Below are 14,121 nucleotides of genomic sequence, written 5' to 3'. Positions count from 1 at the left end.
GGACGAGCGTAGGACGGTGGCATCGTTGGGCACCGTGGTGGCGTCGACAGTTGGTCTGACTGGCAAGGATGATGCAGATCTCTCTCCTGAAGATGGGACAACGGTACGACAATGATGGCGGCTTCTAAAATGTGTACATGTGGTGTACGCTTTAAGTCTGCCGCACCGGTTGTTGGTTCCGATACGTTATGTGGATGAATGGGCGAGGATATCGGTTACAGATATGGGGAGTGAGAGGACTCCGCATTATCAAGTTTGTAGGTGTGAATGATGGCTTCGGGTGGCTTTATGTATGTTTCTATCAGACCTTCATGGAATAATTAATAAAGATAGTCGTATGCATTGATTGATGCAGAGCTCGGGGGTTTAACTGCTGGGGAACGTAACATGCAATTTCAAAAAAAAATCACACCTATCTAGGAGATGCATAGCAACGAGAGGGGGAAAGTGTGTCCACGTACCCTCGTAGAACGAAAGCGGAAGCATTAGCTTAACGCGGTTGATGTAGTCGAACGTCTTCACGATCCAACCGCTCTAGTACCGAACGTACGACACCTCCGAGTTCAGCACACGTTCAGCTCGATGATGTCCCTCGAACTCTTGATCTAGCAGAGGGTCGAGGGAGAGTTCCGTCAACACGACGGCGTGGTGACAGTGATGGTGATGTGATCCGCGTAGGGCTTCGCCTAAGCACTACGACACTATGACCAGAGGAGTAAACTGTGAAGGGGGGCACCGCACACGGCTAAGAGAACAATTGATGTGCTATGGGGTGCCCCACGCCCCCGTATATAAAGGAGGGAATGAGGAGGCGGCCGACCAGGAGGGGCACGCCATGGGGGGGAGTCCTACCATGACTCCACTCCTAGTAGGATTCGGCCTCCCCCCTTTTCCTTTCTTCACCGGAGGGGAAAAGGAAGGAGGAGGAGAGGGAGAGGGAAAGGGGGGCGCCGCTCCCTCCCCTAGTCCAATTCGGACTGCCATGGGGGGGCGGCTGAGGGAGTCCTAGATTAAGGGGTCCTCGGGTGTCCGATCTATTGAATATGGGCTGGACTGATGGGCCGTAAGGATACAAAGACCGAAGACTCCACCTGTGTTCGGATAGGACTCTCCTTGGCGTGGAAAGCAAGCTTGGCGACCAACTATGAAGATTCCTTTCTCTGTAACCGACCTTGTGTAACCCTAGATCCCTCCCGTGTCTATATAAACCGGAGGGCTAGGTCCGTAGATAGGCCGAATCCCGAATAATCATAGCTAGGTTAGACTCTTAGGGTTTAGCCATTACGATCTCGTGGTAGATCAACTCTTGTAATACTAATATTCATCAAGATCAATCAAGCAGGACGTAGGGTATTACCTCCATAGAGAGGGCCCGAACCTGGGTAAAACATTGTGTCGCCCGTCTCCTGTTACCATTGATCCTAGACGCACAGTTCGGGACCCCCTACCCGAGATCCGCCGGTTTTGACACCGACATTGGTGCTTTCATTGAGAGTTCCACTATGTTGGGGATCGTAGCAGAAGTTTAAAATTTTCTACGCATCACCAAGATCAATCTATGGAGTAATCTAGCAACGAGGGGAAGGAGAGTGCATCTACATACCCTTGTAGATCGCTAAGCGGAAGCGTTGCAAGAACGCGGATGAAGGAGTCGTACTCGTAGCGATTCAGATCGTGGTTGATTCCGATCTAAGCGCCCAACAACGGCGCCTCTGCGTTCAACACACGTGCAGCCCGGTGACGTCTCCTACGCCGTGATCCAGCAAGGGGAGAAGGAGAGGTTGGGGAAGACTCCGTCCAGCAGCAGCACGACGACGTGGTGGTGGTGGTGGAGGAGCGCAGAACTCCAGCAGGGCTTCGCCAAGCACTACGAGAGACGAGGAGGGAGAGGGGTAGGGCTGCGCCAACAGGGGAAGAACCTCGTGTGTTGGGCTGCCCCTTTGCCTCCACTATATATAGGGGGAGAGGGAGGGCTGCCCCCCCCACCTAGGGTTCCCACCCCAAGGGGTGCGGCAGCCCTAGATCCCATCTAGGGTGGCGGCCACAAGGGGGAGAGGGGGAGGCGCACCTGGGGTGGGCCTTAGGGCCCATCTGCCCTAGGGTTTGCACCCTCCCCTCTAGGAGGCACATTGGGCCTTGGTGGGAGGCGCCCCAGCCCACCTAGGGGCTGGTCCCTTCCCACTATTGGCCCATGTAGGCCTCCGGGGCTGGTGGCCCCACCTGGTGGACCCCCGGACCCCTCCGGTGGTCCCGGTACACTACCGGTGATGCCCGAAACACTTCCGGTGGCCAAAACCATACTTCCTATATATCAATCTTTACCTCCGGACCATTCCGGAACTCCTCTTGACGTCCGGGATCTCATCCGGGACTCCGAGCAACATTCGGTAACCGCGTACATACTTTCCCTATAACCCTAGCATCATCGAACCTTAAGTGTGTAGACCCTACGGGTTCGGGAGTCATGCAGACATGGCCGAGACAACTCTCCGATCAATAACCAACAGCGGGATCTGGATACCCATGTTGGCTCCTACATGTTCCACGATGATCTCATCGGATGAATCACGATGTCAAGGATTCAATCAATCCCGTATACGATTCCCTTTGTCTATCGGTACGATACTTGCCCGAGATTCGATTGTCGGTATCCCGATACCTTGTTCAATCTCGTTACCGGCAAGTCTCTTTACTCGTTCCGTAACACATCATCCCGTGATCAACTCCTTGGTCAAATTGTGCACATTATGATGATGTCCTACCGAGTGGGCCCAGAGATACCTCTCCGTTACACGGAGTGACAAATCTCAGTCTCGATTCGTGCCAACCCAACAGACACTCTCGGAGATACCCGTAGTGTACCTTTATAGCCACCCAATTACGTTGTGACGTTTGGCACACCCAAAGCACTCCTACGGTATCCGGGAGTTGCACAATCTCATGGTCTAAGGAAATGATACTTGACATTAGAAAAGCTTTAGCATACGAACTACACGATCTTTGTGCTAGGCTTAGGATTGGGTCTTGTCCATCACATCATTCTCCTAATGATGTGATCCCGTTATCAACGACATCCAATGTCCATGGTTAGGGAACCGTAAGCATCTATTGATCAACGAGCTAGTCAACTAGAGGCTTACTAGGGACATGGTATTGTCTATGTATCCACACATGTATCTGAGTTTCCTATCGATACAATTCTAGCATGGATAATAAACGATTATCATGAACAAGGAAATATAATAATAACCAATTTATTATTGCCTCTAGGGCATATTTCCAACAGTCTCCCACTTGCACTAGAGTCAATAATCTAGTTCACATCGCCATGTGATTAACACTCACAGGTCACATCGCCATGTGACCAACATCCAAGAGTCTACTAGACTCAATGATCTAGTTCACATCACTATGTGATTAACACTCAAAGAGTTCTGGGTTTGATCATGTTATGCTTGTGAGAGAGGTTGTAGTCAACGGGTCTTGCCATATTCAGATCCCTATTTATTTCGCAAAACTTTATGTCATATCGTAGATGATGCTACCACGTTCCACTTGGAGCTATTCCAAAATGTTGCTCCATTATACGCATCCGGTATCTCTACTCAGAGCTATCCGGATAGGTGTTAAGCTTGCATCGACGTAACTATTTACGTCGAACTCTTTATCACCTCCATAGCCGAGAAACACTTCCTTATTCCTCTAAGGATAATTTTGACCGCTATCTGGTGATCCACTCCTAGATCACCTTTGTACCCTCTTGCCAGACATGTGGCAAGGCACACATCTGGTGCGGTACTCAGCATGGCATACTGTATAGAGCCTATGACAAAAGCATAGGGGAAGACCTTCGTCCTTCCTCTTTCTTCTGTCGTGGTCAATCTTTGAGTCTTACTCGACTTCACACCTTACAACTCAGGCAAGAACCCCTTCTTTGACTGATCTATTTTGAACTCCTTCAAATACATGTCAAGGTGTGCGTTCTTTGAAAGTATCATCAGGCGTTTTGATCTATCTCTATAGATCTTGATGCCCAATATGTAAGCAGCTTTATCTAGGTCTTCCTTTGAAAAACACTCTTCAAACAACCGTTTATGCTTTCCAGAAATTCTACATCATTTCGAATCAACAATATGTCATCCACATATACTTATCAGAAATGTTGTAGTGCTCCCACTCACTTTCTTGTAAATACAAGTTTCTAGCAAACATTGTATAAACCTAAAAGCTTTGATCACTCCATCAAAGCATATATTCTGACTCCGAGATGCTTGCTCTAGTCCATAGAAGGATTGCTGGAGCCAGCATACCTTTTAGCATCCTTAGGATCGACAAAACCTTTTATTGTATCACATACAACTTTTTCTTACGAAAACTGGTAAGAAAACTTGTTTTGACATCCATCTGTCAGATTTCATAATCGAAAAATACAGCTAATGCTAACATGATTCCGACGGACTTAAGCATCGCTACGGGTGATAAATTCTCATTGTACTCAACTCCTTGAACTTGTGAAAAGACTCTTTCCCACAAGTCGAGCTTCATAGACGGTAACATTACCGTCCACGTCCGTCTTCTTCTTAAAGTTCCATTTATCTCAATGGCTTGCCGATCATCGGGCAAGTCCACCAAAGTCCATACTTTGTTCTGATACATGGATCCTATCTCGGATTTCATGGCTTCTAACCATTTGTCGGAATACGGGCCCACCATCGCTTCTCCATAGTTCGTAGGTTCATTGTTGTCTAACAACATGATATCTAAGACAGGATTACTGTACCACTCAGGAGTAGTACATATCCTTGTTGACCTACGAGGTTCGATAGCAACTTGATCCGAAGCTTCAGGATCACTATCATTAACTTCCTATTCAACAGATGTAGGCGCCACAGAAAACATCTTTCTGTGTTGCATCACTTTCTGGTTGAAATAAAGGTTCGACAACCTCATCAAGTTCTATCTTCCTCCCACTCAATTCTTTCGAGAGAAACTCCTTCTCGAGAAAGGACCCGTTCTTAGCGACAAACAATTTGCTCTTGGATCTGACATAGAAGGTATACCCAACTGTCACCTTTGGGTATCCTATGAAGATGTGTTTGTCCGCTTTTGGGTTCGAGCTTCTCTGGCTGAAGCCTTAAGCATCGCAGCCCCAAACATTAAGAAACGACAACTTTGGTTTCTTTCCAAACCAATGTTCACACGACGTCGTCTCAACGGACTTAGATGGTGTCCTATCTAAAGTGAATGCAGCTGTCTCTAACGCATAACCTCAAGATGAAAACGGTAGATCGGTAAGCGACATCATAGATCGCACCATATCTCATAAGGTTCGATTACGACGTCCGGAAACACCATTACAACTGTGGTGTTCCAGGTGGCTTCAACTGTGAAACAATTCCACAACATCTTAAGTGATTGCCAAACTCATAACTCAGAAAATCCCCTTTGATCAGATCGTAGGAACATGATCTTCTTGTTATGATGATTCTTAACTTCACTCTGAAATCGCTTGAACTTTTCAAACATTTCAGACTTGTGCTTCATTAAGTAAATATACCTATATCTACCCAAATCGTCAGTGAAGATGAGAAAATAGCGGTATCCACCGCATGCTTCAATTCTCATTGGATCACACGCATCAGCATGCATGATTTCCAACAAGTCACTTGCCCGTTTCATTGTACCTGAAAACGGGGTCTTAGTCATCCTGCCCATGAGGCATGGCTCGCATGTGTCAAGCGATTCAAAATCAAGTGACTCCAAACATCCATCAGCATGGAGTTTCTTCATGCATCTTACGCCAATATGACCTAAGCGGCAGTGCCACAAGAAAGTGGTACTATCATTATTAACTCTACATCTTTTGGCGTGAACATGTGTATTACCATGACCGAGATTCAATGAACCATTCACATAGGGTGCATTACCATGAAAGGTATTATTCATGTAAACAGAATAACCATTATTCTCTAACTTAAATGAATAACCGTATTGCAATGAACATGATCTAATCATATTCATGCTTAACGTAGACACCTGATAACATTTATCTAGGTTCAATATTAATCCCGAAGGCAGATGGAGCGTGCGATGGTGATCTTATCAACTTTGGAAACATTTCCAACACATATCGTCACCTCGCCCTTAGCCAGTCTCCGTTTAGTCCGTAGCTTTTGCTTCAAGTCACCAATAATAGCAACTGAACCGGTATCCAATACCCAGGTGCTACCAGGAGTACTAGTGAGGTACACATTAATAACACGTATATACTTTGCTGAAGTTGCCAGCCTTCTTATCTACCATGCATTTGGGGTAATTCCGCTACCAGTGACTGTTCCCCTTACAATAGAAGCACTTAGTCTCGGGTTTGGGTTCAACCTTGGGTTCCTTCACTGGAGCGGCAACTGGTTTGCCATCCATGAAGTTTCCCTTCTAGCCCTTGCCCTTCTTGAAACCAATGGTCTTGTTAAACCATCAACACTTGATGCTCCTTCTTGATTTCTACCTTTTGCGGTCTTAAGCACCGCGAACAGCTCCGGGATCAACTCCATCCCTTGCATGTCATAGTTCATCATGAAGATCTAGTAGCTGAGTGATAGTGACTAGAGAACTCTATCAATCACTATCTTATCTGGAAGTTTAACTCCCACTTGATTTAAGTGATTGTAGCACCCAGACATTCTGAGCACATGCTCACTAGTTGAGCTATTCTCCTCCATCTTGTTAGCAAAAGAACTTGTTAGAGGTCTCATACCTCTCAACACGGGCATGAGCCTGAAATCCCAATTTCAGCTCTTGGAACATCTCATATGTCTTATGGTGTTCAAAACGTCATTGGAATCCCGATTCTAAGCCGTAAAGTATGGTGCACTAAACTATCAAGTAGTCATCAGAATGTGTCTGTCAGGTGTTCACAACATCCACAGACGACGGTGTAGGGGTTTGCACATCGAGCGGTGCATCAAAAGATGTAAGCCTTTTGTGTAGCAGTGAGGACACTCCTCGGACTATGGACCCAGTCCGCCTCATTGCTTACAATATCTTTCAACTTGGTCTTTCTCTAGGAACGTATTGAAACAGGGAGCTACAACGTGAGCTATTTATCTACAACATATTTGCAAAGACAATTTAGACTATGTTCATGATAATTAAGTTCATCTAATCAAATTATTTAATGAACTCCCACTCAGATAGACATCCCTCTAGTCATATAAGTGATACATGATCCGAATCGACTAGGCCGTGTACGATCATCACGTGAGACGGACTAGTCATCAACGGTGAACATCTCATGTTGATCGTATCTTCTATACGACTCATGTTCGACCTTTTGGTCTTCCGTGTTCTGAGGCCATGTCTGTACATGCTAGGCTCGTCAAGTCAACCTAAGTGTTTCGCATGTGTTCCGAGGCCATGTCTGTACATGCTAGGCTCGTCAACACCCGTTGTATTCAAACGTTAGAATCTATCACACCCGATCATCACGTGATGCTTCGAAACAATGAACCTTCGCAATGGTGCATAGTTAGGGGGAACACTTTTCTTGAAATTTTAGTGAGGGATCATCTTATTTAAGCTACCGTCGTTCTAAGCAAATAATATGTAAAACATGATAAACATCACATGCAATCAAATAGTGACATGATATGGCCAATATCATTTTGCTCCTTTTGATCTCCATCTTCGGGGCTCCATGATCATCGTTGTCACCGGCATGACACCATGATCTCCATCATCATGATCTCCATCATCGTGTCTTCTTGAAGTTGTCTCGTCATCTATTACTTCTACTACTATGGCTAACGCTTTAGCAATAAAGTAAAGTAATTACATGACGTTTATGTTGACACGCAGGTCATAAATAAATTAAGACAACTCCTATGGCTCCTGTCGGTTGTCATACTCATCGACATGCAAGTCATAATTCCTATTACAAGAACATGATCAATCTCATACATCACACATATCATTCATCACATCCTTTTGGCCATATCACATCACACAGCACATGCTGCAAAAACAAGTTAGACGTCCTCTAATTGTTGTTGCAAGTTTTTACGTGGCTGCTATAGGTTTCTAGCAAGAACGTTTCTTACCTACGCCAAAACCACAACGTGATATGCCAATTTCTATTTACCCTTCATAAGGACCCTTTTTATCGAATCCGATCCGACTAAAGTGGGAGAGACAGACACCCGCTAGCCACCTTATGCAACTAGTGCATGTCAGTCGGTGGAACCAGTCTCACGTAAGCGTACATGTAAGGTCGGTCCGGGCCGCTTCATCCCACGATGCCGCCGAATCAAGATAAGACTAGTAACGGTAAGTAAATTGACAAAATTGACGCCCACAACAACTTGTGTTCCACTCGTGCATAGAAACTACACATAGACCTGGCTCATAATGCCACTGTTGGGGATCGTAGCAGAAATTTAAAATTTTCTACGCATCACCAATATCAATCTATGGAGTAATCTAGCAACGAGGGGAAGGAGAGTGCATCTACATACCCTTGTAGATCGCTAAGCGGAAGCGTGGCAAGAACGCGGATGAAGGAGTCATACTCGTAGCGATTCAGATCGCGGTTGATTCCGATCTAAGCGCCGAACAACGGCGCCTCCGCGTTCAACACATGTGTAGCCCGGTGACGTCTCCTACGCCTTGATCCAGCAAGGGGAGAAGGAGAGGTTGGGGAAGACCCTGTCCAGCAGCAGCACGACGGCATGGTGGTGGTGGAGGAGCGCGGAACTCCAGTAGGGCTTCTCCAAGCACTACGAGAGACGAGGAGGGAGAGGGGTAGGGCTGCGCCAACAGGGGAAGAACCTCGTGTGTTGGGCTGCCCCTTTGCCTCCACTATATATAGGGGGAGAGGGAGGGCTGCGCCCCCACCTAGGGTTCCCACCCCAAGGGGTGCGGCAGCCCTAGATCCCATCTAGGGTGGCGGCCACAAGGGGAAGAGGGGGAGGCGCACCTGGGGTGGGCCTTAGGGCCCATCTGCCCTAGGGTTTGCCCCCTCCCCTCTAGGAGGCGCCTCGGGCCTTGGTGGGAGGCGCCCCAGCCCACCTAGGGGATGGTACCTTCCCACTATTGGCCCGTGTAGGCCTCCGGGGCTGGTGGCCCCACCTGGTGGACCACCGGACCCCTCCGGTGGTCCCGGTACACAACCAGTGATGCCCGGAACACTTCCGATGGCCAAAACCATACTTCCTATATATCAATCTTTACCTCCAGACCATTCCGAAACTCCTCGTGATGTCCGGGATCTCATCCAGGACTCCGAACAACATTCGGTAACCGCGTACATACTTTCCCTATAACCCTAGCGTCATCGAACCTTAAGTGTGTAGACCCTACGGGTTCGGGAGTCATGCAGACATGGCCGAGACAACTCTCCGGTCAATAACCAACAGAGGGATCTGGATACCCATGTTGGCTCCTACATGTTCCACGATGATCTCATCGGATGAACAATGATGTCAAGGATTCAATCAATCCCGTATACAATTCCCTTTGTCTATCGTTACGATACTTGCCCGAGATTCGATTGTCGGTATCCCGATACCTTGTTCAATCTCGTTACCGGCAAGTCTCTTTACTCGTTCCGTAACACATCATCCCGTGATCAACTCCTTGGTCACATTGTGCACATTATGATGATGTCCTACCGAGTGGGCCCAGAGATACCTCTCCATTACACGGAGTGACAAATCCCAGTATCGATTCGTGCCAACCCAACAGACACTTTCGGAGATACCCGTAGTGTACCTTTATAGCCACCCAGTTACGTTGTGACGTTTAGCACATCCAAAGCACTCCTACGGTATCAGGGAGTTGCACAATCTCATGGTCTAAGGAAATGATACTTGACATTAGAAAAGCTTTAGCATACGAACTACATGATCTTTGTGCTAGGCTTAGGATTGGGTCTTGTCCATCACATCATTCTCCTAATGATGTGATCCCGTTATCAACGACATCCAATGTCCATGGTTAGGAAACCGTAACCATCTATTGATCAACGAGCTAGTCAACTAGAGGCTTACTAGCGACATGGTGTTGTCTATGTATCCACACATGTATCTGAGTTTCCTATCGATACAATTCTAGCATGGATAATAAACGATTATCATGAACAAGGAAATATAATAATAACCAATTTATTATTGCCTCTAGGGCATATTTCCAATAGTCTCCCACTTGCACTAGAGTCAATAATCTAGTTCACATCGCCATGTGATTAACACTCACAGGTCACATCGCCATGTGACCAACATCCAAGAGTCTACTAGACTCAATGATCTAGTTCACATCACTATGTGATTAACACTCAAAGAGTTCTGGGTTTGATCATGTTATGCTTGTGAGAGAGGTTGTAGTCAACGGGTCTTGCCATATTCAGATCCCTATGTATTTCGCAAAACTTTATGTCATATCGTAGATGCTGCTACCACGTTCCACTTGGAGCTATTCCAAAATGTTGCTCCATTATACATATCCGGTATCTCTACTCAGAGCTATCCGGATAGGTGTTAAGCTTGCATCGACGTAACTCTTTACGTCGAACTCTTTATCACCTCCATAGCCGAGAAACATTTCCTTATTCCTCTAAGGATAATTTTGACCGCTATCTGGTGATCCAGTCCTAGATCACCTTTGTACCCTCTTGCCAGACATGTGGCAAGGCACACATCTGGTGCGGTACTCAGCATGGCATACTGTATAGAGCCTATGACAAAAGCATAGGGGAAGACCTTCGTCCTTCCTCTTTCTTCTGTCGTGGTCAATCTTCGAGTCTTACTCAACTTCACACCTTACAAATCACGCAAGAACCCCTTCTTTGACTGATCTATTTTGAACTCCTTCAAAAACATGTCAAGGTGTGCGTTCTTTGAAAGTATCATCAGGCGTTTTGATCTATCTCTATAGATCTTGATGCCCAATATGTAAGCAGCTTTATCCAGGTCTTCCTTTGAAAAACACTCTTCAAACAACCGTTTATGCTTTCCAGAAATTCTACATCATTTCGAATCAACAATATGTCATCCACATATACTTATCAGAAATGTTGTAGTGCTCCCACTCACTTTCTTGTAAATACAAGTTTCTAGCAAACATTGTATAAACCTAAAAGCTTTGATCACTCCATCAAAGCATATATTCTGACTCCGAGATGCTTGCTCTAGTCCATAGAAGGATTGCTGGAGCCAGCATACCTTTTAGCATCCTTAGGATCGACAAAACCTTTTATTGTATCACATACAACTTTTTCTTACGAAAACTGGTAAGAAAACTTGTTTTGACATCCATCTGTCAGATTTCATAATCGAAAAATATAGCTAATGCTAACATGATTCCGATGGACTTAAGCATCGCTACGGGTGAGAAATTCTCATCGTACTCAACTCCTTGAACTTGTGAAAAGACTCTTTCCCACAAGTCGAGCTTCATAGACGGTAACATTACCGTCCACGTATGTCTTCTTCTTAAAGTTCCATTTATCTCAATGGCTTGCCGATCATCGGGCAAGTCCACCAAAGTCCATACTTTGTTCTGATACATGGATCCTATCTCGGATTTCATGGCTTCTAACCATTTGTCGGAATACGGGCCCACCATCGCTTCTCCATAGTTCGTAGGTTCATTGTTGCCTAACAACATGATATCTAAGACAGGATTACCGTACCACTTAGGAGTAGTACATATCCTTGTTGACCTACGAGGTTCGATAGCAACTTGATCCGAAGCTTCATGATCACTATCATTAACTTCCTATTTAAAAGATGTAGGCGCCACAGAAAACATCTTTCTGTGTTGCATCACTTTCTGGTTGAAATAAAGGTTCGACAACCTCATCAAGTTCTATCATCCTCCCACTCAATTCTTTCGAGAGAAACTCCTTCTCGAGAAAGACCCGTTCTTAGCGACAAACAATTTGCCCTCGGATATGAGATAGAAGGTATACCCAACTGTCACCTTTGGGTATCCTATGAAGATGTGTTTGTCCGCTTTTGGGTTCGAGCTTCTCCGGCTGAAGACTTAAGCATCGCAGCCCCAAACATTAAGAAACGACAACTTTGGTTTCTTCCAAACCAATGTTCACACGATGTTGTCTCAACGGACTTAGATGGTGTCCTATCTAAAGTGAATGCAGCTGTCTCTAACGCATAACCTCAAGGTGAAAACGGTAGATCGGTAAGCGACATCATAGATCGCACCATATCTCATAAGGTTCGATTACGACGTCCGGAAACACCATTACAACTGTGGTGTTCCAGGTGGCATCAACTGTGAAACAATTCCACAGCGTCTTAAGTGATTGCCAAACTCATAACTCAGAAAATCCCCTTTGATCAGATCATAGGAACATGATCTTCTTATTATGATGATTCTTAACTTCACTCTGAAATCGCTTGAACTTTTCAAACGTTTCAGACTTGTGCTTCATTAAGTAAATATACCTATACCTACCCAAATCGTCAGTGAAGATGAGGAAATAGCGATATCCACCGCATGCTTCAATTCTCATTGGATCACACGCATCAGCATGCATGATTTCCAACAAGTCACTTGCCCGTTTCATTGTACCTGAAAACGGGGTCTTAGTCATCCTGCCCATGAGGCATGGCTCGCATGTGTCAAGCGATTCAAAATCAAGTGACTCCAAACATCCATTAGCATGGAGTTTCTTCATGCATCTTACGCCAATATGACCTAAGCGGCAGTGCCACAAGAAAGTGGTACTATCATTATTAACTCTACATCTTTTGGCGTGAACATGTGTATTACCACGACCGAGATTCAATGAACCATTCACATAGGGTGCATTACCATGAAAGGTATTATTCATGTAAACAGAATAACCATTATTCTCTAACTTAAATGAATAACCGTATTGCAATGAACATGATCTAATCATATTCATGCTTAACGTAGACACCTGATAACATTTATCTAGGTTCAATATTAATCCCGAAGGAAGATGGAGCGTGCGATGGTGATCTTATCAACTTTGGAAACACTTCCAACACATATCGTCACCTCGCCCTTAGCCAGTCTCCGTTTAGTCCGTAGCTTTTGCTTCAAGTCACCAATAATAGCAACTGAACCGGTATCCAATACCCAGGTGCTACCAGGAGTACTAGTAAGGTACACATTAATAACATGTATATACTTTGCTGAAGTTGCCAGCCTTCTTATCTACCATGCATTTGGGGTAATTCCGCTACTAGTGACCGTTCCCCTTACAATAGAAGCACTTAGTCTCAGGTTTGGGTTCAAAGTTGGGTTCCATCACTGGAGCGGCAACTCGTTTGCCATCCATGAAGTTTCCCTTCTAGCCCTTGCCCTTCTTGAAACCAGTGGTCTTGTTACACCATCAACACTTGATGCTCCTTCTTGATTTCTACCTTTTGCGGTCTTAAGCACCGCGAACAGCTCCGGGATCAACTCCATCCCTTGCATGTCATAGTTCATCAAGAAGATCTAGTAGCTGAGTGATAGTGACTAGAGAACTCTATCAATCACTATCTTATCTGGAAGTTTAACTCCCACTTGATTTAAGTGATTGTAGCACCCAGACATTCTAAGGACATGCTCACTAGTTGAGCTATTCTCCTCCATCTTGTTGGCAAAAGGACTTGTTAGAGGTCTCATACCTCTCAACACGGGCATGAGCCTGAAATCCCAATTTCAGCTCTTGGAACATCTCATATGTCTTATGGTGTTCAAAACGTCATTGGAATCCCGATTCTAAGCCGTAAAGTATGGTGCACTAAACTATCAAGTAGTCATCAAAATGTGTCTGTCAGGTGTTCACAACATCCACAGACGACGGTGTAGGGGTTTGCACATCGAGCGGTGCATCAAAAGACGCAAGCCTTCTGTGTAGCAGTGAGGACACTCCTTGGACTATGGACCCAGTCCGCATCATTGCTTACAATATCTTTCAACTTGGTCTTTCTCTAGGAACGTATTGAAACAGGGAGCTACAACGTGAGCTATTTATCTACAACATATTTGCAAAGACAATTTAGACTATGTTCATGATAATTAAGTTCATCTAATCAAATTATTTAATGAACTCCCACTAGGATAGACATCCCTCTAGTCATATAAGTGATA

The sequence above is a fragment of the Triticum dicoccoides genome, chromosome 5A (assembly GCF_002162155.2).
Source record: "Triticum dicoccoides isolate Atlit2015 ecotype Zavitan chromosome 5A, WEW_v2.0, whole genome shotgun sequence".
Classification (NCBI taxonomy): domain Eukaryota; kingdom Viridiplantae; phylum Streptophyta; class Magnoliopsida; order Poales; family Poaceae; genus Triticum; species Triticum dicoccoides.
This window is presented reverse-complemented; position numbering follows the sequence as displayed.